Raw genomic sequence first — 22,449 nt, forward strand, 5'->3', positions numbered from 1 at the left:
AGGAGCCGAGAAAAACGCGAAAAACGAAAAAATCGATTTTAGAAAATTCCCGGACCCCTAGAAAAATCGGAAATCGTCTCACGAATCCAATGGCGCCAGCCAAATTGTCCTAGCTATGATATTTCCAAAGATATGGGCGAAAAACGGTACGAGCCCAAATCCGGGCCCGTTTAGCTCTAGGAGGCCCAGGAGCCGAGAAAAACGCGAAAGACTAAAAAAATCGACTTTAGACAATTCCCGGACCCCTAGGAACTCGGAAATCGTCTCACGAATTCAATGACGCCAGCCAAATTGTCCTAGCTATGATATTTACAAAGATATGGGCGAAAAACGGTACGAGCCCAAATCCGGGCCCGTTTTGCTCTAGGAGGCCCACGAGCCGAGAAAAACGCGAAAAACCAAAAAAATCGATTTTAGAAAATTCCCGGACCCCTAGAAAAATCGGAAATCGTCTCACGAATCCAATGGCGCCAGCCAAATTGTCCTAGCTATGATATTTCCAAAGATATGGGCGAAAAACGGTACGAGCCCAAATCCGGGCCCGTTTAGCTCTAGGAGGCCCAGGAGCCGAGAAAAATGCGAAAAACGAAAAAAATTGATTTTAGAAAATTCCCGGACCCCTAGCCAAATCGGAAATCGTCTCACGAATCCAATGGCGCCGGCAAAATTGTTCTAGCTATTAAACTTCCAAAGATATGGGCGACAAACGGTGTGATCCCAAATCCGTGCCCGTTTTGCTCTAGGAGGTCCAGGAGCCGAGAAAAACGCGAAAAACGAAAAAATCGACTTTTGAAAATTCCCGGACCCCTAGAAAAATCGGAAATCGTCTCACGAATCCAATGGCGTCGTCAAAATTGCCCTAGCTATGATATTTCCAAAGATAGAGGCGACAAACGGTGTGATCCCAAATTCGGGCCCGTTTTGCTCTCGGAGCCATAGGAGTTGGACTGATGTGCAGGCGGAGAGCAATCGAACTGATGCGCATGCGCAGAACAATCCGACTGACGCGTAGGCGTAGAAAAGCCGGACTGAAGCGCAGGCGCAGGGGAGTCGGGCTGATGCGCATGCGCAGAGGAATCGGACTGATGTGCAGGAGCAGGAGGGTCGGACTGACGCGCAGGAGCAGAAGAATCGGAGTGCTGCGCAGGCACAGGGGAGTCGGACTGATGAGAATGTGCAGAAGCGTCGGACTGATGCGCAGGCGCAGAGGAGTGGTATTGATGCGCAGCAGCAGAAGAATCGGACTGATGCGCATGCGCAGAGGCATCGGACTGATACCCATGAGCAGAAGAATCGGACTGACTGACGAAAAACGGTGTGATACCAAATCCGGGCAGTTTTTGCTCTACGAGCCGCAGGCGACCTGAAAAATGCGAAAAACGAAAAAAATTGATTTTAGAAAATTCCCGGACCCCTAGCAAAATCGGAAATCGTCTCACGAATCCAATGGCGCCGGCAAAATTGTTCTAGCTATGAAATTTCCAAAGATATGGGCGACAAACGGTGTGATCCCAAATCCGTGCCCGTTTTGCTCTAGGAGGTCCAGGAGCCGAGAAAAACGCGAAAAACGAAAAAATCGACTTTTGAAAATTCCCGGACCCCTAGAAAAATCGGAAATCGTCTCACGAATCCAATGGCGCCAGCCAAATTGTCCTAGCTATGATATTTACAAAGATATGGGCGAAAAACGGTACGAGCCCAAATCCGGGCCCGTTTTGCTCTAGGAGGGCCAGGAGCAGAGAAAAACGCGAAAAACTAAAAAAATCGACTTTAGAAAATTCCTGGAGCCGTAGAAAAATCGGGAATCGACTCACGAATGCAATGGCGCTAGCCAAATTGTCGTAGCTATGATATTTCCAAAAATTTGGGCGAAAAACGCTATGAGTCCAAATCCGGGCCCGTTTTGCTCTAGGAGGCCCAGGAGCCGAGAAAAACGCGAAAAACTAAAAAAATCGATTTTGAAAAATTCCCGGACCCCTACAAAAATCGGAAATCGTCTCACGAATCCAATGGCGCCAGCCAAATTGTCCTAGCTATGATATTTCCAAAGATATGGGCGAAAAACGGTACGAGCCCAAATCCGGGCCCGTTTAGCTCTAGGAGGCCCAGGAGCCGAGAAAAACGCGAAAGACTAAAAAACTCGACTTTAGACAATTCCCGGACCCCTAGGAACTCGGAAATCGTCTCACGAATTCAATGGCGCCAGCCAAATTGTCCTAGCTATGATATTTACAAAGATATGGGCGAAAAACGGTACGAGCCCAAATCCGGGCCCGTTTTGCTCTAGGAGGCCCAGGAGCCGAGAAAAACGCGAAAAACCAAAAAAATCGACTTTAGAAAATTCCCGGAGCCGTAGAAAAATCGGAAATCGTCTCACGAATCCAATGGCGCCAGCCAAATTGTCCTAGCTATGATATTTACAAAGATATGGGCGAAAAACGGTACGAGCCCAAATCCGGGCCCGTTTTGCTCTAGGAGGGCCAGGAGCAGAGAAAAACGCGAAAAACTAAAAAAATCGACTTTAGAAAATTCCTGGAGCCGTAGAAAAATCGGGAATCGACTCACGAATGCAATGGCGCTAGCCAAATTGTCCTAGCTATGATATTTCCAAAAATTTGGGCGAAAAACGGTATGAGTCCAAATCCGGACCCGTTTTGCTCTAGGAGGCCCAGGAGCCGAGAAAAACGCGAAAAACTAAAAAAATCGATTTTAGGAAATTCCCGGACCCCTAGAAAAATCGGAAATCGTCTCACGAATCCAATGGCGCCAGCCAAATTGTCCTAGCTATGATATTTCCAAAGATATGGGCGAAAAACGGTACGAGCCCAAATCCGGGCCCGTTTAGCTCTAGGAGGCCCAGGAGCCGAGAAAAACGCGAAAGACTAAAAAAATCGACTTTAGACAATTCCCGGACCCCTAGGAACTCGGAAATCGTCTCATGAATTCAATGGCGCCAGCCAAATTGTCCTAGCTATGATATTTCCAAAGATATGGGCGAAAAACGGTACGAGCCCAAATCCGGGCCCGTTTAGCTCTAGGAGGCCCACGAGCCGAGAAAAACGCGAAAAACCAAAAAAATCGATTTTAGAAAATTCCCGGACCCCTAGAAAAATCGGAAATCGTCTCACGAATCCAATGGCGCCAGCCAAATTGTCCTAGCTATGATATTTCCAAAGATATGGGCGAAAAACGGTACGAGCCCAAATCCGGGCCCGTTTAGCTCTAGGAGGCCCACGAGCCGAGAAAAACGCGAAAAACCAAAAAAATCGATTTTAGAAAATTCCCGGACCCCTAGAAAAATCGGAAATCGTCTCACGAATCCAATGGCGTCGTCAAAATTGCCCTAGCTATGATATTTCCAAAGATAGAGGCGACAAACGGTGTGATCCCAAATTCGGGCCCGTTTTGCTCTCGGAGCCATAGGAGTTGGACTGATGTGCAGGCGGAGAGCAATCGAACTGATGCGCATGCGCAGAACAATCCGACTGACGCGTAGGCGTAGAAAAGCCGGACTGATGCGCAGGCGCAGGGGAGTCGGGCTGATGCGCATGCGCAGAGGAATCGGACTGATGTGCAGGAGCAGGAGGGTCGGACTGACGCGCATGCGCAGAGGCATCGGACTGATACCCATGAGCAGAAGAATCGGACTGACTGACGAAAAACGGTGTGATACCAAATCCGGGCAGTTTTTGCTCTACGAGCCGCAGGCGACCTGAAAAACGCGAAAAACGAAAAAATCGACTTTTGAAAATTCCCGGACCACTAGAAAAATCGGAAATCGTCTCACGAATCCAATGGCGCCAGGCAAATTGTCCTAGCTATGATATTTACAAAGATATGGGCGAAAAACGGTACGAGCCCAAATCCGGGCCCGTTTTGCTCTAGGAGGGCCAGGAGCAGAGAAAAACGCGAAAAACTAAAAAAATCGACTTTAGAAAATTCCTGGAGCCGTAGAAAAATCGGGAATCGACTCACGAATGCAATGGCGCTAGCCAAATTGTCCTAGCTATGATATTTCCAAAAATTTGGGCGAAAAACGGTATGAGTCCAAATCCGGGCCCGTTTTGCTCTAGGAGGCCCAGGAGCCGAGAAAAACGCGAAAAACTAAAAAAATCGATTTTAGAAAATTCCCGGACCCCTAGAAAAATCGGAAATCGTCTCACGAATCCAATGGCGCCGGCAAAATTGTTCTAGCTATGAAATTTCCAAAGATATGGGCGACAAACGGTGTGATCCCAAATCCGTGCCCGTTTTGCTCTAGGAGGTCCAGGAGCCGAGAAAAACGCGAAAAACTAAAAAATCGACTTTTGAAAATTCCCGGACCCCTAGAAAAATCGGAAATCGTCTCACGAATCCAATGGCGCCAGCCAAATTGTCCTAGCTATGATATTTACAAAGATATGGGCGAAAAACGGTACGAGCCCAAAACCGGGCCCGTTTTGCTCTAGGAGGGCCAGGAGCAGAGAAAAACGCGAAAAACTAAAAAAATCGACTTTAGAACATTCCTGGAGCCGTAGAAAAATCGGGAATCGACTGACGAATGCAATGGCGCTAGCCAAATTGTCCTAGCTATGATATTTCCAAAAATTTGGGCGAAAAACGCTATGAGTCCAAATCCGGGCCCGTTTTGCTCTAGGAGGCCCAGGAGCCGAGAAAAACGCGAAAAACTAAAAAAATCGATTTTAGAAAATTCCCGGACCCCTAGAAAAATCGGAAATCGTCTCACGAATCCAATGGCGCCAGCCAAATTGTCCTAGCTATGATATTTCCAAAGATATGGGCGAAAAACGGTATGAGACCAAATCCGGGCCCGTTTTGCTCTAGGAGGCCCAGGAGCCGAGAAAAACGCGAAAAACGAAAAAATCGACTTTTGAAAATTCCCGGACCCCTAGAAAAATCGGAAATCGTCTCACGAATCCAATGGCGTCGTCAAAATTGCCCTAGCTATGATATTTCCAAAGATAGAGGCGACAAACGGTGTGATCCCAAATTCGGGCCCGTTTTGCTCTCGGAGCCATAGGAGTTGGACTGATGTGCAGGCGGAGAGCAATCGAACTGATGCGCATGCGCAGAACAATCCGACTGACGCGTAGGCGTAGAAAAGCCGGACTGATGCGCAGGCGCAGGGGAGTCGGGCTGATTCGCATGCGCAGAGGAATCGGACTGATGTGCAGGAGCAGGAGGGTCGGACTGACGCGCATGCGCAGAAGAATCGGACTGATGCGCAGGAGCAGAAGAATCGGAGTGCTGCGCAGGCACAGGGGAGTCGGACTGATGAGAATGTGCAGAATCGTCGGACTGATGCGCAGGCGCAGAGGAGTGGTATTGATGCGCAGCAGCAGAAGAATCGGACTGATGCGCATGCGCAGAGGCATCGGACTGATACCCATGAGCAGAAGAATCGGACTGACTGACGAAAAACGGTGTGATACCAAATCCGGGCAGTTTTTGCTCTACGAGCCGCAGGCGACCTGAAAAATGCGAAAAACGAAAAAAATTGATTTTAGAAAATTCCCGGACCCCTAGCAAAATCGGAAATCGTCTCACGAATCCAATGGCGCCGGCAAAATTGTTCTAGCTATGAAATTTCCAAAGATATGGGCGACAAACGGTGTGATCCCAAATCCGTGCCCGTTTTGCTCTAGGAGGTCCAGGAGCCGAGAAAAACGCGAAAAACGAAAAAATCGACTTTTGAAAATTCCCGGACCCCTAGAAAAATCGGAAATCGTCTCACGAATCCAATGGCGCCAGCCAAATTGTCCTAGCTATGATATTTACAAAGATATGGGCGAAAAACGGTACGAGCCCAAATCCGGGCCCGTTTTGCTCTAGGAGGGCCAGGAGCAGAGAAAAACGCGAAAAACTAAAAAAATCGACTTTAGAAAATTCCTGGAGCCGTAGAAAAATCGGGAATCGACTCACGAATGCAATGGCGCTAGCCAAATTGTCGTAGCTATGATATTTCCAAAAATTTGGGCGAAAAACGCTATGAGTCCAAATCCGGGCCCGTTTTGCTCTAGGAGGCCCAGGAGCCGAGAAAAACGCGAAAAACTAAAAAAATCGATTTTGAAAATTTCCCGGACCCCTACAAAAATCGGAAATCGTCTCACGAATCCAATGGCGCCAGCCAAATTGTCCTAGCTATGATATTTCCAAAGATATGGGCGAAAAACGGTACGAGCCCAAATCCGGGCCCGTTTAGCTCTAGGAGGCCCAGGAGCCGAGAAAAACGCGAAAGACTAAAAAACTCGACTTTAGACAATTCCCGGACCCCTAGGAACTCGGAAATCGTCTCACGAATTCAATGGCGCCAGCCAAATTGTCCTAGCTATGATATTTACAAAGATATGGGCGAAAAACGGTACGAGCCCAAATCCGGGCCCGTTTTGCTCTAGGAGGCCCAGGAGCCGAGAAAAACGCGAAAAACCAAAAAAATCGACTTTAGAAAATTCCCGGAGCCGTAGAAAAATCGGAAATCGTCTCACGAATCCAATGGCGCCAGCCAAATTGTCCTAGCTATGATATTTACAAAGATATGGGCGAAAAACGGTACGAGCCCAAATCCGGGCCCGTTTTGCTCTAGGAGGGCCAGGAGCAGAGAAAAACGCGAAAAACTAAAAAAATCGATTTTAGAAAATTCCCGGACCCCTAGAAAAATCGGAAATCGTCTCACGAATCCAATGGCGCCAGCCAAATTGTCCTAGCTATGATATTTCCAAAGATATGGGCGAAAAACGGTACGAGCCCAAATCCGGGCCCGTTTAGCTCTAGGAGGCCCAGGAGCCGAGAAAAACGCGAAAGACTAAAAAAATCGACTTTAGACAATTCCCGGACCCCTAGGAACTCGGAAATCGTCTCACGAATTCAATGACGCCAGCCAAATTGTCCTAGCTATGATATTTACAAAGATATGGGCGAAAAACGGTACGAGCCCAAATCCGGGCCCGTTTTGCTCTAGGAGGCCCAGGAGCCGAGAAAAACGCGAAAAACGAAAAAATCGATTTCAGAAAATTCCCGGACCCCTAGAAAAATCGGAAATCGTCTCACGAATCCAATGGCGCCAGCCAAATTGTCCTAGCTATGATATTTCCAAAGATATGCGCGAAAAACGGTACGAGCCCAAATCCGGGCCCGTTTAGCTCTAGGAGGCCCAGGAGCCGAGAAAAACGCGAAAGACGAAAAAAATCGACTTTAGACAATTCCCGGACCCCTAGGAACTCGGAAATCGTCTCATGAATTCAATGGCGCCAGCCAAATTGTCCTAGCTATGATATTTACAAAGATATGGGCGAAAAACGGTACGAGCCCAAATCCGGGCCCGTTTTGCTCTAGGAGGCCCAGGAGCCGAGAAAAACGCGAAAAACGAAAAAATCGATTTTAGAAAATTCCCGGACCCCTAGAAAAATCGGAAATCGTCTCACGAATCCAGTGGCGCCAGCCAAATTGTCCTAGCTATGATATTTCCAAAGATATGGGCGAAAAACGGTACGAGCCCAAATCCGGGCCCGTTTAGCTCTAGGAGGCCCAGGAGCCGAGAAAAACGCGAAAGACTAAAAAAATCGACTTTAGACAATTCCCGGACCCCTAGGAACTCGGAAATCGTCTCACGAATTCAATGACGCCAGCCAAATTGTCCTAGCTATGATATTTACAAAGATATGGGCGAAAAACGGTACGAGCCCAAATCCGGGCCCGTTTTCCTCTAGGAGGCCCACGAGCCGAGAAAAACGCGAAAAACCAAAAAAATCGATTTTAGAAAATTCCCGGACCCCTAGAAAAATCGGAAATCGTCTCACGAATCCAATGGCGCCAGCCAAATTGTCCTAGCTATGATATTTCCAAAGATATGGGCGAAAAACGGTACGAGCCCAAATCCGGGCCCGTTTAGCTCTAGGAGGCCCAGGAGCCGAGAAAAATGCGAAAAACGAAAAAAATTGATTTTAAAAAATTCCCGGACCCCTAGCAAAATCGGAAATCGTCTCACGAATCCAATGGCGCCGGCAAAATTGTTCTAGCTATGAAATTTACAAAGATATGGGCGAAAAACGGTACGAGCCCAAATCCGGGCCCGTTTTGCTCTAGGAGGGCCAGGAGCCGAGAAAAACGCGAAAAACGAAAAAATCGACTTTTGAAAATTCCCGGACCCCTAGAAAAATCGGAAATCGTCTCACGAATCCAATGGCGTCGTCAAAATTGCCCTAGCTATGATATTTCCAAAGATAGAGGCGACAAACGGTGTGATCCCAAATTCGGGCCCGTTTTGCTCTCGGAGCCATAGGAGTTGGACTGATGTGCAGGCGGAGAGCAATCGAACTGATGCGCATGCGCAGAACAATCCGACTGACGCGTAGGCGTAGAAAAGCCGGACTGAAGCGCAGGCGCAGGGGAGTCGGGCTGATGCGCATGCGCAGAGGAATCGGACTGATGTGCAGGAGCAGGAGGGTCGGACTGACGCGCATGCGCAGAAGAATCGGACTGATGCGCAGGAGCAGAAGAATCGGAGTGCTGCGCAGGCACAGGGGAGTCGGACTGATGAGAATGTGCAGAAGCGTCGGACTGATGCGCAGGCGCAGAGGAGTGGTATTGATGCGCAGCAGCAGAAGAATCGGACTGATGCGCATGCGCAGAGGCATCGGACTGATACCCATGAGCAGAAGAATCGGACTGACTGACGAAAAACGGTGTGATACCAAATCCGGGCAGTTTTTGCTCTACGAGCCGCAGGCGACCTGAAAAATGCGAAAAACGAAAAAAATTGATTTTAGAAAATTCCCGGACCCCTAGCAAAATCGGAAATCGTCTCACGAATCCAATGGCGCCGGCAAAATTGTTCTAGCTATGAAATTTCCAAAGATATGGGCGACAAACGGTGTGATCCCAAATCCGTGCCCGTTTTGCTCTAGGAGGTCCAGGAGCCGAGAAAAACGCGAAAAACGAAAAAATCGACTTTTGAAAATTCTCGGACCCCTAGAAAAATCGGAAATCGTCTCACGAATCCAATGGCGCCAGCCAAATTGTCCTAGCTATGATATTTACAAAGATATGGGCGAAAAACGGTACGAGCCCAAATCCGGGCCCGTTTTGCTCTAGGAGGGCCAGGAGCAGAGAAAAACGCGAAAAACTAAAAAAATCGACTTTAGAAAATTCCTGGAGCCGTAGAAAAATCGGGAATCGACTCACGAATGCAATGGCGCTAGCCAAATTGTCGTAGCTATGATATTTCCAAAAATTTCGGCGAAAAACGCTATGAGTCCAAATCCGGGCCCGTTTTGCTCTAGGAGGCCCAGGAGCCGAGAAAAACGCGAAAAACTAAAAAAATCGATTTTGAAAAATTCCCGGACCCCTACAAAAATCGGAAATCGTCTCACGAATCCAACGGCGCCAGCCAAATTGTCCTAGCTATGATATTTCCAAAGATATGGGCGAAAAACGGTACGAGCCCAAATCCGGGCCCGTTTAGCTCTAGGAGGCCCAGGAGCCGAGAAAAACGCGAAAGACTAAAAAACTCGACTTTAGACAATTCCCGGACCCCTAGGAACTCGGAAATCGTCTCACGAATTCAATGGCGCCAGCCAAATTGTCCTAGCTATGATATTTACAAAGATATGGGCGAAAAACGGTACGAGCCCAAATCCGGGCCCGTTTTGCTCTAGGAGGCCCAGGAGCCGAGAAAAACGCGAAAAACCAAAAAAATCGACTTTAGAAAATTCCCGGAGCCGTAGAAAAATCGGAAATCGTCTCACGAATCCAATGGCGCCAGCCAAATTGTCCTAGCTATGATATTTACAAAGATATGGGCGAAAAACGGTACGAGCCCAAATCCGGGCCCGTTTTGCTCTAGGAGGGCCAGGAGCAGAGAAAAACGCGAAAAACTAAAAAAATCGACTTTAGAAAATTCCTGGAGCCGTAGAAAAATCGGGAATCGACTCACGAATGCAATGGCGCTAGCCAAATTGTCCTAGCTATGATATTTCCAAAAATTTGGGCGAAAAACGGTATGAGTCCAAATCCGGACCCGTTTTGCTCTAGGAGGCCCAGGAGCCGAGAAAAACGCGAAAAACTAAAAAAATCGATTTTAGAAAATTCCCGGACCCCTAGAAAAATCGGAAATCGTCTCACGAATCCAATGGCGCCAGCCAAATTGTCCTAGCTATGATATTTCCAAAGATATGGGCGAAAAACGGTACGAGCCCAAATCCGGGCCCGTTTAGCTCTAGGAGGCCCAGGAGCCGAGAAAAACGCGAAAGACTAAAAAAATCGACTTTAGACAATTCCCGGACCCCTAGGAACTCGGAAATCGTCTCATGAATTCAATGGCGCCAGCCAAATTGTCCTAGCTATGATATTTCCAAAGATATGGGCGAAAAACGGTACGAGCCCAAATCCGGGCCCGTTTAGCTCTAGGAGGCCCACGAGCCGAGAAAAACGCGAAAAACCAAAAAAATCGATTTTAGAAAATTCCCGGACCCCTAGAAAAATCGGAAATCGTCTCACGAATCCAATGGCGCCAGCCAAATTGTCCTAGCTATGATATTTCCAAAGATATGGGCGAAAAACGGTACGAGCCCAAATCCGGGCCCGTTTAGCTCTAGGAGGCCCAGGAGCCGAGAAAAACGCGAAAAACGAAATAATCGACTTTTGAAAATTCCCGGACCCCTAGAAAAATCGGAAATCGTCTCACGAATCCAATGGCGTCGTCAAAATTGCCCTAGCTATGATATTTCCAAAGATAGAGGCGACAAACGGTGTGATCCCAAATTCGGGCCCGTTTTGCTCTCGGAGCCATAGGAGTTGGACTGATGTGCAGGCGGAGAGCAATCGAACTGATGCGCATGCGCAGAACAATCCGACTGACGCGTAGGCGTAGAAAAGCCGGACTGATGCGCAGGCGCAGGGGAGTCGGGCTGATGCGCATGCGCAGAGGAATCGGACTGATGTGCAGGAGCAGGAGGGTCGGACTGACGCGCATGCGCAGAAGAATCGGACTGATGCGCAGGAGCAGAAGAATCGGAGTGCTGCGCAGGCACAGGGGAGTCGGACTGATGAGAATGTGCAGAAGCGTCGGACTGATGCGCAGGCGCAGAGGAGTGGTATTGATGCGCAGCAGCAGAAGAATCGGACTGATGCGCATGCGCAGAGGCATCGGACTGATACCCATGAGCAGAAGAATCGGACTGACTGACGAAAAACGGTGTGATACCAAATCCGGGCAGTTTTTGCTCTACGAGCCGCAGGCAACCTGAAAAACGCGAAAAACGAAAAAATCGACTTTTGAAAATTCCCGGACCACTAGAAAAATCGGAAATCGTCTCACGAATCCAATGGCGCCAGCCAAATTGTCCTAGCTATGATATTTACAAAGATATGGGCGAAAAACGGTACGAGCCCAAATCCGGGCCCGTTTTGCTCTAGGAGGGCCAGGAGCAGAGAAAAACGCGAAAAACTAAAAAAATCGACTTTAGAAAATTCCTGGAGCCGTAGAAAAATCGGGAATCGACTCACGAATGCAATGGCGCTAGCCAAATTGTCCTAGCTATGATATTTCCAAAAATTTGGGCGAAAAACGGTATGAGTCCATATCCGGGCCCGTTTTGCTCTAGGAGGCCCAGGAGCCGAGAAAAACGCGAAAAACTAAAAAAATCGATTTTAGAAAATTCCCGGACCCCTAGAAAAATCGGAAATCGTCTCACGAATCCAATGGCGCCGGCAAAATTGTTCTAGCTATGAAATTTCCAAAGATATGGGCGACAAACGGTGTGATCCCAAATCCGTGCCCGTTTTGCTCTAGGAGGTCCAGGAGCCGAGAAAAACGCGAAAAACGAAAAAATCGACTTTTGAAAAATCCCGGACCCCTAGAAAAATCGGAAATCGTCTCACGAATCCAATGGCGCCAGCCAAATTGTCCTAGCTATGATATTTACAAAGATATGGGCGAAAAACGGTACGAGCCCAAAACCGGGCCCGTTTTGCTCTAGGAGGGCCAGGAGCAGAGAAAAACGCGAAAAACTAAAAAAATCGACTTTAGAAAATTCCTGGAGCCGTAGAAAAATCGGGAATCGACTGACGAATGCAATGGCGCTAGCCAAATTGTCCTAGCTATGATATTTCCAAAAATTTGGGCGAAAAACGCTATGAGTCCAAATCCGGGCCCGTTTTGCTCTAGGAGGCCCAGGAGCCGAGAAAAACGCGAAAAACTAAAAAAATCGATTTTAGAAAATTCCCGGACCCCTAGAAAAATCGGAAATCGTCTCACGAATCCAATGGCGCCAGCCAAATTGTCCTAGCTATGATATTTCCAAAGATATGGGCGAAAAACGGTACGAGCCCAAATCCGGGCCCGTTTAGCTCTAGGAGGCCCAGGAGCCGAGAAAAACGCGAAAGACTAAAAAAATCGACTTTAGACAATTCCCGGACCCCTAGGAACTCGGAAATCGTCTCACGAATTCAATGACGCCAGCCAAATTGTCCTAGCTATGATATTTATAAAGATATGGGCGAAAAACGGTACGAGCCCAAATCCGGGCCCGTTTTGCTCTAGGAGGCCCACGAGCCGAGAAAAACGCGAAAAACCAAAAAAATCGATTTTAGAAAATTCCCGGACCCCTAGAAAAATCGGAAATCGTCTCACGAATCCAATGGCGCCAGCCAAATTGTCCTAGCTATGATATTTCCAAAGATATGGGCGAAAAACGGTACGAGCCCAAATCCGGGCCCGTTTAGCTCTAGCAGGCCCAGGAGCCGAGAAAAATGCGAAAAACGAAAAAAATTGATTTTAGAAAATTCCCGGACCCCTAGCAAAATCGGAAATCGTCTCACGAATCCAATGGCGTCGTCAAAATTGCCCTAGCTATGATATTTCCAAAGATAGAGGCGACAAACGGTGTGATCCCAAATTCGGGCCCGTTTTGCTCTCGGAGCCATAGGAGTTGGACTGATGTGCAGGCGGAGAGCAATCGAACTGATGCGCATGCGCAGAACAATCCGACTGACGCGTAGGCGTAGAAAAGCCGGACTGATGCGCAGGCGCAGGGGAGTCGGGCTGATGCACATGCGCAGAGGAATCGGACTGATGTGCAGGAGCAGGAGGGTCGGACTGACGCGCATGCGCAGAAGAATCGGACTGATGCGCAGGAGCAGAAGAATCGGAGTGCTGCGCAGGCACAGGGGAGTCGGACTGATGAGAATGTGCAGAAGCGTCGGACTGATGCGCAGGCGCAGAGGAGTGGTATTGATGCGCAGCAGCAGAAGAATCGGACTGATGCGCATGCGCAGAGGCATCGGACTGATACCCATGAGCAGAAGAATCAGACTGACTGACGAAAAACGGTGTGATATCAAATCCGGGCAGTTTTTGCTCTACGAGCCGCAGGCGACCTGAAAAATGCGAAAAACGAAAAAAATTGATTTTAGAAAATTCCCGGACCCCTAGCAAAATCGGAAATCGTCTCACGAATCCAATGGCGCCGGCAAAATTGTTCTAGCTATGAAATTTCCAAAGATATGGGCGACAAACGGTGTGATCCCAAATCCGTGCCCGTTTTGCTCTAGGAGGTCCAGGAGCCGAGAAAAACGCGAAAAACGAAAAAATCGACTTTTGAAAATTCCCGGACCACTAGAAAAATCGGAAATCGTCTCACGAATCCAATGGCGCCAGCCAAATTGTCCTAGCTATGATATTTACAAAGATATGGGCGAAAAACGGTACGAGCCCAAATCCGGGCCCGTTTTGCTCTAGGAGGCCCACGAGCCGAGAAAAACGCGAAAAACCAAAAAAATCGATTTTAGAAAATTCCCGGACCCCTAGAAAAATCGGAAATCGTCTCACGAATCCAATGGCGCCAGCCAAATTGTCCTAGCTATGATATTTCCAAAGATATGGGCGAAAAACGGTACGAGCCCAAATCCGGGCCCGTTTAGCTCTAGGCGGCCCAGGAGCCGAGAAAAATGCGAAAAACGAAAAAAATTGATTTTAGAAAATTCCCGGACCCCTAGCAAAATCGGAAATCGTCTCACGAATCCAATGGCGCCGTCAAAATTGTTCTAGCTATGAAACTTCCAAAGATATGGGCGAAAAACGGTACGAGCCCAAATCCGGGCCCGTTTTGCTCCAGGAGGCCCAGGAGCCGAGAAAAACGCGAAAAACCAAAAAAATCGACTTTAGAAAATTCCCGGAGCCGTAGAAAAATCGGAAATCGACTCACGAATCCAATGGCGCTAGCCAAATGGTCCTAGCTGTGATATTTCCAAAGATATGGGCGAAAAACGGTATGAGTCCAAATTCGGGCCCGTTTTGCTCTCGGAGCCATAGGAGTTGGACTGATGTGCAGGCGGAGAGCAATCGAACTGATGCGCATGCGCAGAACAATCCGACTGACGCGTAGGCGTAGAAAAGCCGGACTGATGCGCAGGCGCAGAACAATCCGACTGACGCGTAGGCGTAGAAAAGCCGGACTGATGCGCAGGCGCAGGGGAGTCGGGCTGATGCACATGCGCAGAGGAATCGGACTGATGTGCAGGAGCAGGAGGGTCGGACTGACGCGCATGCGCAGAAGAATCGGACTGATGCGCAGGAGCAGAAGAATCGGAGTGCTGCGCAGGCACAGGGGAGTCGGACTGATGAGAATGTGCAGAAGCGTCGGACTGATGCGCAGGCGCAGAGGAGTGGTATTGATGCGCAGCAGCAGAAGAATCGGACTGATGCGCATGCGCAGAGGCATCGGACTGATGCGCATGGGCAGAAGAATCGGACTGACTGACGAAAAACGGTGTGATACCAAATCCGGGCAGTTTTTGCTCTACGAGCCGCAGGCGACCTGAAAAATGCGAAAAACGAAAAAAATTGATTTTAGAAAATTCCCGGACCCCTAGCAAAATCGGAAATCGTCTCACGAATCCAATGGCGCCGGCAAAATTGTTCTAGCTATGATATTTCCAAAGATAGAGGCGACAAACGGTGTGATCCCAAATTCGGGCCCGTTTTGCTCTCGGAGCCATAGGAGTTGGACTGATGTGCAGGCGGACAGCAATCGAACTGATGCGCATGGGCAGAACAATCCGACTGACGCGTAGGCGCAGAAAAGCCGGACTGATGCGCAGGCGCAGGGGAGTCGGGCTGATGCGCATGCGCAGAGGAATCGGACTGATGTGCAGGAGCAGGAGGGTCGGACTGACGCGCATGCGCAGAAGAATCCGACTGATGCGCAGTCGCAGGAAAATCGCACTGATGCGCATGCGCAGAAGAGTCGGGCTGATGCGCAGGCGCAGGGGAGTCGGACTGATGCTCATGCGCAGAAGAATCGGACTGATGCGCAGGAGCAGAAGAATCGGAGTGCTGGGCAGGCACAGGGGAGTCGGACTGATGAGAATGTGCAGAAGCGTCGGACTGATGTGCAGGCGCAGAGGAGTGGTATTGATGCGCAGCAGCAGAAGAATCGGACTGATGCGCATGCGCAGAAGAATCGGACTGACTGAGGAAAAACGGTGTGATACCAAATCCGGGCAGTTTTTGCTCTACGAGCCGCAGGCGACCTGAAAAATGCGAAAAACGAAAAAAATTGATTTTAGAAAATTCCCGGACCCCTAGCAAAATCGGAAATCGTCTCACGAATCCAATGGCGCCGGCAAAATTGTTCTAGCTATGAAATTTACAAAGATATGGGCGAAAAACGGTACGAGACCAAATCCGGGCCCGTTTTGCTCTAGGAGGGCCAGGAGCAGAGAAAAACGCGAAAAACTAAAAAAATCGACTTTAGAAAATTCCTGGAGCCGTAGAAAAATCGGGAATCGACTCACGAATGCAATGGCGCTAGCCAAATTGTCCTAGCTATGATATTTCCAAAAATTTGGGCGAAAAACGGTATGAGTCCAAATCCGGGCCCGTTTTGCTCTAGGAGGCCCAGGAGCCGAGAAAAACGCGAAAAACTAAAAAAATCGATTTTAGAAAATTCCCGGACCCCTAGAAAAATCGGAAATCGTCTCACGAATCCAATGGCGCCGGCAAAATTGTTCTAGCTATGAAATTTCCAAAGATATGGGCGACAAACGGTGTGATCCCAAATCCGTGCCCGTTTTGCTCAAGGAGGTCCAGGAGCCGAGAAAAACGAGAAAAACGAAAAAATCGACTTTTGAAAATTCCCGGACCCCTAGAAAAATCGGAAATCGTCTCACGAATCCAATGGCGCCAGCCAAATTGTCCTAGCTATGATATTTACAAAGATATGGGCGAAAAACGGTACGAGCCCAAATCCGGGCCCGTTTTGCTCTAGGAGGGCCAGGAGCAGAGAAAAACGCGAAAAACTAAAAAAATCGACTTTAGAAAATTCCTGGAGCCGTAGAAAAATCGGGAATCGACTCACGAATGCAATGGCGCTAGCCAAATTGTCCTAGCTATGATATTTCCAAAAATTTGGGCGAAAAACGATATGAGTCCAAATCCGGGCCCGTTTTGCTCTAGGAGGCCCAGGAGCCGAGAAAAACGCGAAAAACTAAAAAAATCGATTTTAGAAAATTCCCGGACCCCTAGAAAAATCGGAAATCGTCTCACGAATCCAATGGCGCCAGCCAAATTGTCCTAGCTATGATATTTCCAAAGATATGGGCGAAAAACGGTACGAGCCCAAATCCGGGCCCGTTTAGCTCTAGGAGGCCCAGGAGCCGAGAAAAACGCGAAAGACTAAAAAAATCGACTTTAGACAATTCCCGGACCCCTAGGAACTCGGAAATCGTCTCATGAATTCAATGGCGCCAGCCAAATTGTCCTAGCTATGATATTTACAAAGATATGGGCGAAAAACGGTACGAGCCCAAATCCGGGCCCGTTTTGCTCTAGGAGGCCCAGGAGCCGAGAAAAACGCGAAAAACCAAAAAAATCGACTTTAGAAAATTCCCGGAGCCGTAGAAAAATCGGAAATCGACTCACGAATCCAATGGCGCTAGCCAAATGGTCCTAGCTGTGATGTTTCCAAAGATATGGGCGAAAAACGGTATGAGTCCAAATCCGGGCCCGTTTTGCTCTAGGAGGCCCAGGAGCCGAGAAAAACGCGAAAAACGAAAAAATCGACTTTTGAAAATTCCCGGACCCCTAGAAAAATCGGAAATCGTCTCACGAATCCAATGGCGCCAGCCAAATTGTCCTAGCTATGATATTTCCAAAGATATGGGCGAAAAACGGTACGAGCCCAAATCCGGGCCTGTTTTGCTCTAGGAGGCCCAGGAGCCGAGAAAAACGCGAAAAACCAAAAAAATCGACTTTAGAAAATTCCCGGAGCCGTAGACAAATCGGGAATCGACTCACGAATGCAATGGCGCTAGCCAAATTATCCTAGCTATGATATTTCCAAAAATTTGGGCGAAAAACGCTATGAGTCCAAATCCGGGCCCGTTTTGCTCTAGGAGGCCCATGAGCCGAGAAAAACGCGAAAAACTAAAAAAAATCGATTTTAGAAAATTCCCGGACCCCTAGAAAAATCGGAAATCGACTCACGAATCCAATGGCGCTCGCCAAATGGTCCTAGCTGTGATGTTTCCAAAGATATGGGCGAAAAACGGTATGAGTCCAAATCCGGGCCCGTTTTGCTCTAGGAGGCCCAGGAGCCGAGAAAAACGCGAAAAACGAAAAAATCGACTTTTGAAAATTCCCGGACCCCTAGAAAAATCGGAAATCGTCTCACGAATCCAATGGCGCCAGCCAAATTGTCCTAGCTATGATATTTCCAAAGATATGGGCGAAAAACGGTACGAGCCCAAATCCGGGCCCGTTTTGCTCTAGGAGGCCCATGAGCCGAGAAAAACGCGAAAAACTAAAAAAAATCGATTTTAGAAAATTCCCGGACCCCTAGAAAAATCGGAAATCGACTCACGAATCCAATGGCGCTCGCCAAATGGTCCTAGCTGTGATGTTTCCAAAGATATGGGCGAAAAACGGTATGAGTCCAAATCCGGGCCCGTTTTGCTCTAGGAGGCCCAGGAGCCGAGAAAAACGCGAAAAACGAAAAAATCGACTTTTGAAAATTCCCGGACCCCTAGAAAAATCGGAAATCGTCTCACGAATCCAATGGCGCCAGCCAAATTGTCCTAGCTATGATATTTCCAAAGATATGGGCGAAAAACGGTACGAGCCCAAATCCGGGCCTGTTTTGCTCTAGGAGGCCCAGGAGCCGAGAAAAACGCGAAAAACCAAAAAAATCGACTTTAGAAAATTCCCGGAGCCGTAGAAAAATCGGAAATCGACTCACGAATCCAATGGCGCCAGCCAAATTGTCCTAGCTATGATATTTCCAAAGATATGGGCGAAAAACGGTACGAGCCCAAATCCGGGCCCGTTTAGCTCTCGGAGGCCCAGGAGCCGAGAAAAATGCGAAAAACGAAAAAAATTGATTTTAGAAAATTCCCGGACCCCTAGCAAAATCGGAAATCGTCTCACGAATCCAATGGCGCCGGCAAAATTGTTCTAGCTATGAAATTTCCAATGATATGGGCGACAAACGGTGTGATCCCAAATCCGGGCCCGTTTTGCTCTAGGAGGGCCAGGAGCAGAGAAAAACGCGAAAAACTAAAAAAATCGACTTTAGAAAATTCCCGGAGCCGTAGAAAAATCGGAAATCGTCTCACGAATCCAATGGCGCCAGCCAAATTGTCCTAGCTACGATATTTACAAAGATATGGGCGAAAAACGGTACGAGCCCAAATCCGGGCCCGTTTTGCTCTAGGAGGGCCAGGAGCAGAGAAAAACGCGAAAAACTAAAAAAATCGACTTTAGAAAATTCCTGGAGCCGTAGAAAAATCGGGAATCGACTCACGAATGCAATGGCGCTAGCCAAATTGTCCTAGCTCTGATATTTCCAAAAATTTGGGCGAAAAACGGTATGAGTCCAAATCCGGACCCGTTTTGCTCTAGGAGGCCCAGGAGCCGAGAAAAACGCGAAAAACTAAAAAAATCGATTTTAGAAAATTCCCGGAGCCGTAGAAAAATCGGAAATCGTCTCACGAATCCAATGGCGCCAGCCAAATTGTCCTAGCTATGATATTTACAAAGATATGGGCGAAAAACGGTACGAGCCCAAATCCGGGCCCGTTTTGCTCTAGGAGGGCCAGGAGCAGAGAAAAACGCGAAAAACTAAAAAAATCGACTTTAGAAAATTCCTGGAGCCGTAGAAAAATCGGGAATCGACTCACGAATGCAATGGCGCTAGCCAAATTGTCCTAGCTATGATATTTCCAAAAATTTGGGCGAAAAACGGTATGAGTCCAAATCCGGGCCCGTTTTGCTCTAGGAGGCCCAGGAGCCGAGAAAAACGCGAAAAACTAAAAAAATCGATTTTAGAAAATTCCCGGACCCCTAGAAAAATCGGAAATCGTCTCACGAATCCAATGGCGCCGGCAAAATTGTTCTAGCTATGAAATTTCCAAAGATATGGGCGACAAACGGTGTGATCCCAAATCCGTGCCCGTTTTGCTCAAGGAGGTCCAGGAGCCGAGAAAAACGCGAAAAACGAAAAAATCGACTTTTGAAAATTCCCGGACCCCTAGAAAAATCGGAAATCGTCTCACGAATCCAATGGCGCCAGCCAAATTGTCCTAGCTATGATATTTACAAAGATATGGGCGAAAAACGGTACGAGCCCAAATCCGGGCCCGTTTTGCTCTAGGAGGGCCAGGAGCAGAGAAAAACGCGAAAAACTAAAAAAATCGACTTTAGAAAATTCCTGGAGCCGTAGAAAAATCGGGAATCGACTCACGAATGCAATGGCGCTAGCCAAATTGTCCTAGCTATGATATTTCCAAAAATTTGGGCGAAAAACGATATGAGTCCAAATCCGGGCCCGTTTTGCTCTAGGAGGCCCAGGAGCCGAGAAAAACGCGAAAAACTAAAAAAATCGATTTTAGAAAATTCCCGGACCCCTAGAAAAATCGGAAATCGTCTCACGAATCCAATGGCGCCAGCCAAATTGTCCTAGCTATGATATTTCCAAAGATATGGGCGAAAAACGGTACGAGCCCAAATCCGGGCCCGTTTAGCTCTAGGAGGCCCAGGAGCCGAGAAAAACGCGAAAGACTAAAAAAATCGACTTTAGACAATTCCCGGACCCCTAGGAACTCGGAAATCGTCTCATGAATTCAATGGCGCCAGCCAAATTGTCCTAGCTATGATATTTACAAAGATATGGGCGAAAAACGGTACGAGCCCAAATCCGGGCCCGTTTTGCTCTAGGAGGCCCAGGAGCCGAGAAAAACGCGAAAAACCAAAAAAATCGACTTTAGAAAATTCCCGGAGCCGTAGAAAAATCGGAAATCGACTCACGAATCCAATGGCGCTAGCCAAATGGTCCTAGCTGTGATGTTTCCAAAGATATGGGCGAAAAACGGTATGAGTCCAAATCCGGGCCCGTTTTGCTCTAGGAGGCCCAGGAGCCGAGAAAAACGCGAAAAACGAAAAAATCGACTTTTGAAAATTCCCGGACGCCTAGAAAAATCGGAAATCGTCTCACGAATCCAATGGCGCCAGCCAAATTGTCCTAGCTATGATATTTCCAAAGATATGGGCGAAAAACGGTACGAGCCCAAATCCGGGCCTGTTTTGCTCTAGGAGGCCCAGGAGCCGAGAAAAACGCGAAAAACCAAAAAAATCGACTTTAGAAAATTCCCGGAGCCGTAGAAAAATCGGGAATCGACTCACGAATGCAATGGCGCTAGCCAAATTATCCTAGCTACCATATTTCCAAAAATTTGGGCGAAAAACGCTATGAGTCCAAATCCGGGCCCGTTTTGCTCTAGGAGGCCCATGAGCCGAGAAAAACGCGAAAAACTAAAAAAAATCGATTTTAGAAAATTCCCGGACCCCTAGAAAAATCGGAAATCGACTCACGAATCCAATGGCGCTCGCCAAATGGTCCTAGCTGTGATGTTTCCAAAGATATGGGCGAAAAACGGTATGAGTCCAAATCCGGGCCCGTTTTGCTCTAGGAGGCCCAGGAGCCGAGAAAAACGCGAAAAACGAAAAAATCGACTTTTGAAAATTCCCGGACCCCTAGAAAAATCGGAAATCGTCTCACGAATCCAATGGCGCCAGCCAAATTGTCCTAGCTATGATATTTCCAAAGATATGGGCGAAAAACGGTACGAGCCCAAATCCGGGCCTGTTTTGCTCTAGGAGGCCCAGGAGCCGAGAAAAACGCGAAAAACCAAAAAAATCGACTTTAGAAAATTCCCGGAGCCGTAGAAAAATCGGAAATCGACTCACGAATCCAATGGCGCCAGCCAAATTGTCCTAGCTATGATATTTCCAAAGATATGGGCGAAAAACGGTACGAGCCCAAATCCGGGCCCGTTTAGCTCTAGGAGGCCCAGGAGCCGAGAAAAATGCGAAAAACGAAAAAAATTGATTTTAGAAAATTCCCGGACCCCTAGCAAAATCGGAAATCGTCTCACGAATCCAATGGCGCCGGCAAAATTGTTCTAGCTATGAAATTTCCAATGATATGGGCGACAAACGGTGTGATCCCAAATCCGGGCCCGTTTTGCTCTAGGAGGGCCAGGAGCAGAGAAAAACGCGAAAAACTAAAAAAATCGACTTTAGAAAATTCCCGGAGCCGTAGAAAAATCGGAAATCGTCTCACGAATCCAATGGCGCCAGCCAAATTGTCCTAGCTACGATATTTACAAAGATATGGGCGAAAAACGGTACGAGCCCAAATCCGGGCCCGTTTTGCTCTAGGAGGGCCAGGAGCAGAGAAAAACGCGAAAAACTAAAAAAATCGACTTTAGAAAATTCCTGGAGCCGTAGAAAAATCGGGAATCGACTCACGAATGCAATGGCGCTAGCCAAATTGTCCTAGCTCTGATATTTCCAAAAATTTGGGCGAAAAACGGTATGAGTCCAAATCCGGACCCGTTTTGCTCTAGGAGGCCCAGGAGCCGAGAAAAACGCGAAAAACTAAAAAAATCGATTTTAGAAAATTCCCGGAGCCGTAGAAAAATCGGAAATCGTCTCACGAATCCAATGGCGCCGGCAAAATTGTTCTAGCTATGAAATTTCCAAAGATATGGGCGACAAACGGTGTGATCCCAAATCCGTGCCCGTTTTGCTCTAGGAGGTCCAGGAGCCGAGAAAAACGCGAAAAAATCGACTTTAGACAATTCCCGGACCCCTAGGAACTCGGAAATCGTCTCACGAATTCAATGGCGCTAGCCAAATTGTCCTAGCTATGATATTTACAAAGATATGGGCGAAAAACGGTACGAGCCCAAATCCGGGCCCGTTTTGCTCTAGGAGGCCCAGGAGCCGAGAAAAACGCAAAAAACCAAAAAAATCGACTTTAGAAAATTCCCGGAGCCGTAGAAAAATCGGAAATCGTCTCACGAATCCAATGGCGCCAGCCAAATTGTCCTAGCTATGATATTTACAAAGATATGGGCGAAAAACGGTACGAGCCCAAATCCGGGCCCGTTTTG

This window comes from Diachasmimorpha longicaudata, chromosome 4, assembly GCF_034640455.1.
Source record: "Diachasmimorpha longicaudata isolate KC_UGA_2023 chromosome 4, iyDiaLong2, whole genome shotgun sequence".
NCBI classification, from domain to species: Eukaryota; Metazoa; Arthropoda; class Insecta; order Hymenoptera; family Braconidae; genus Diachasmimorpha; species Diachasmimorpha longicaudata.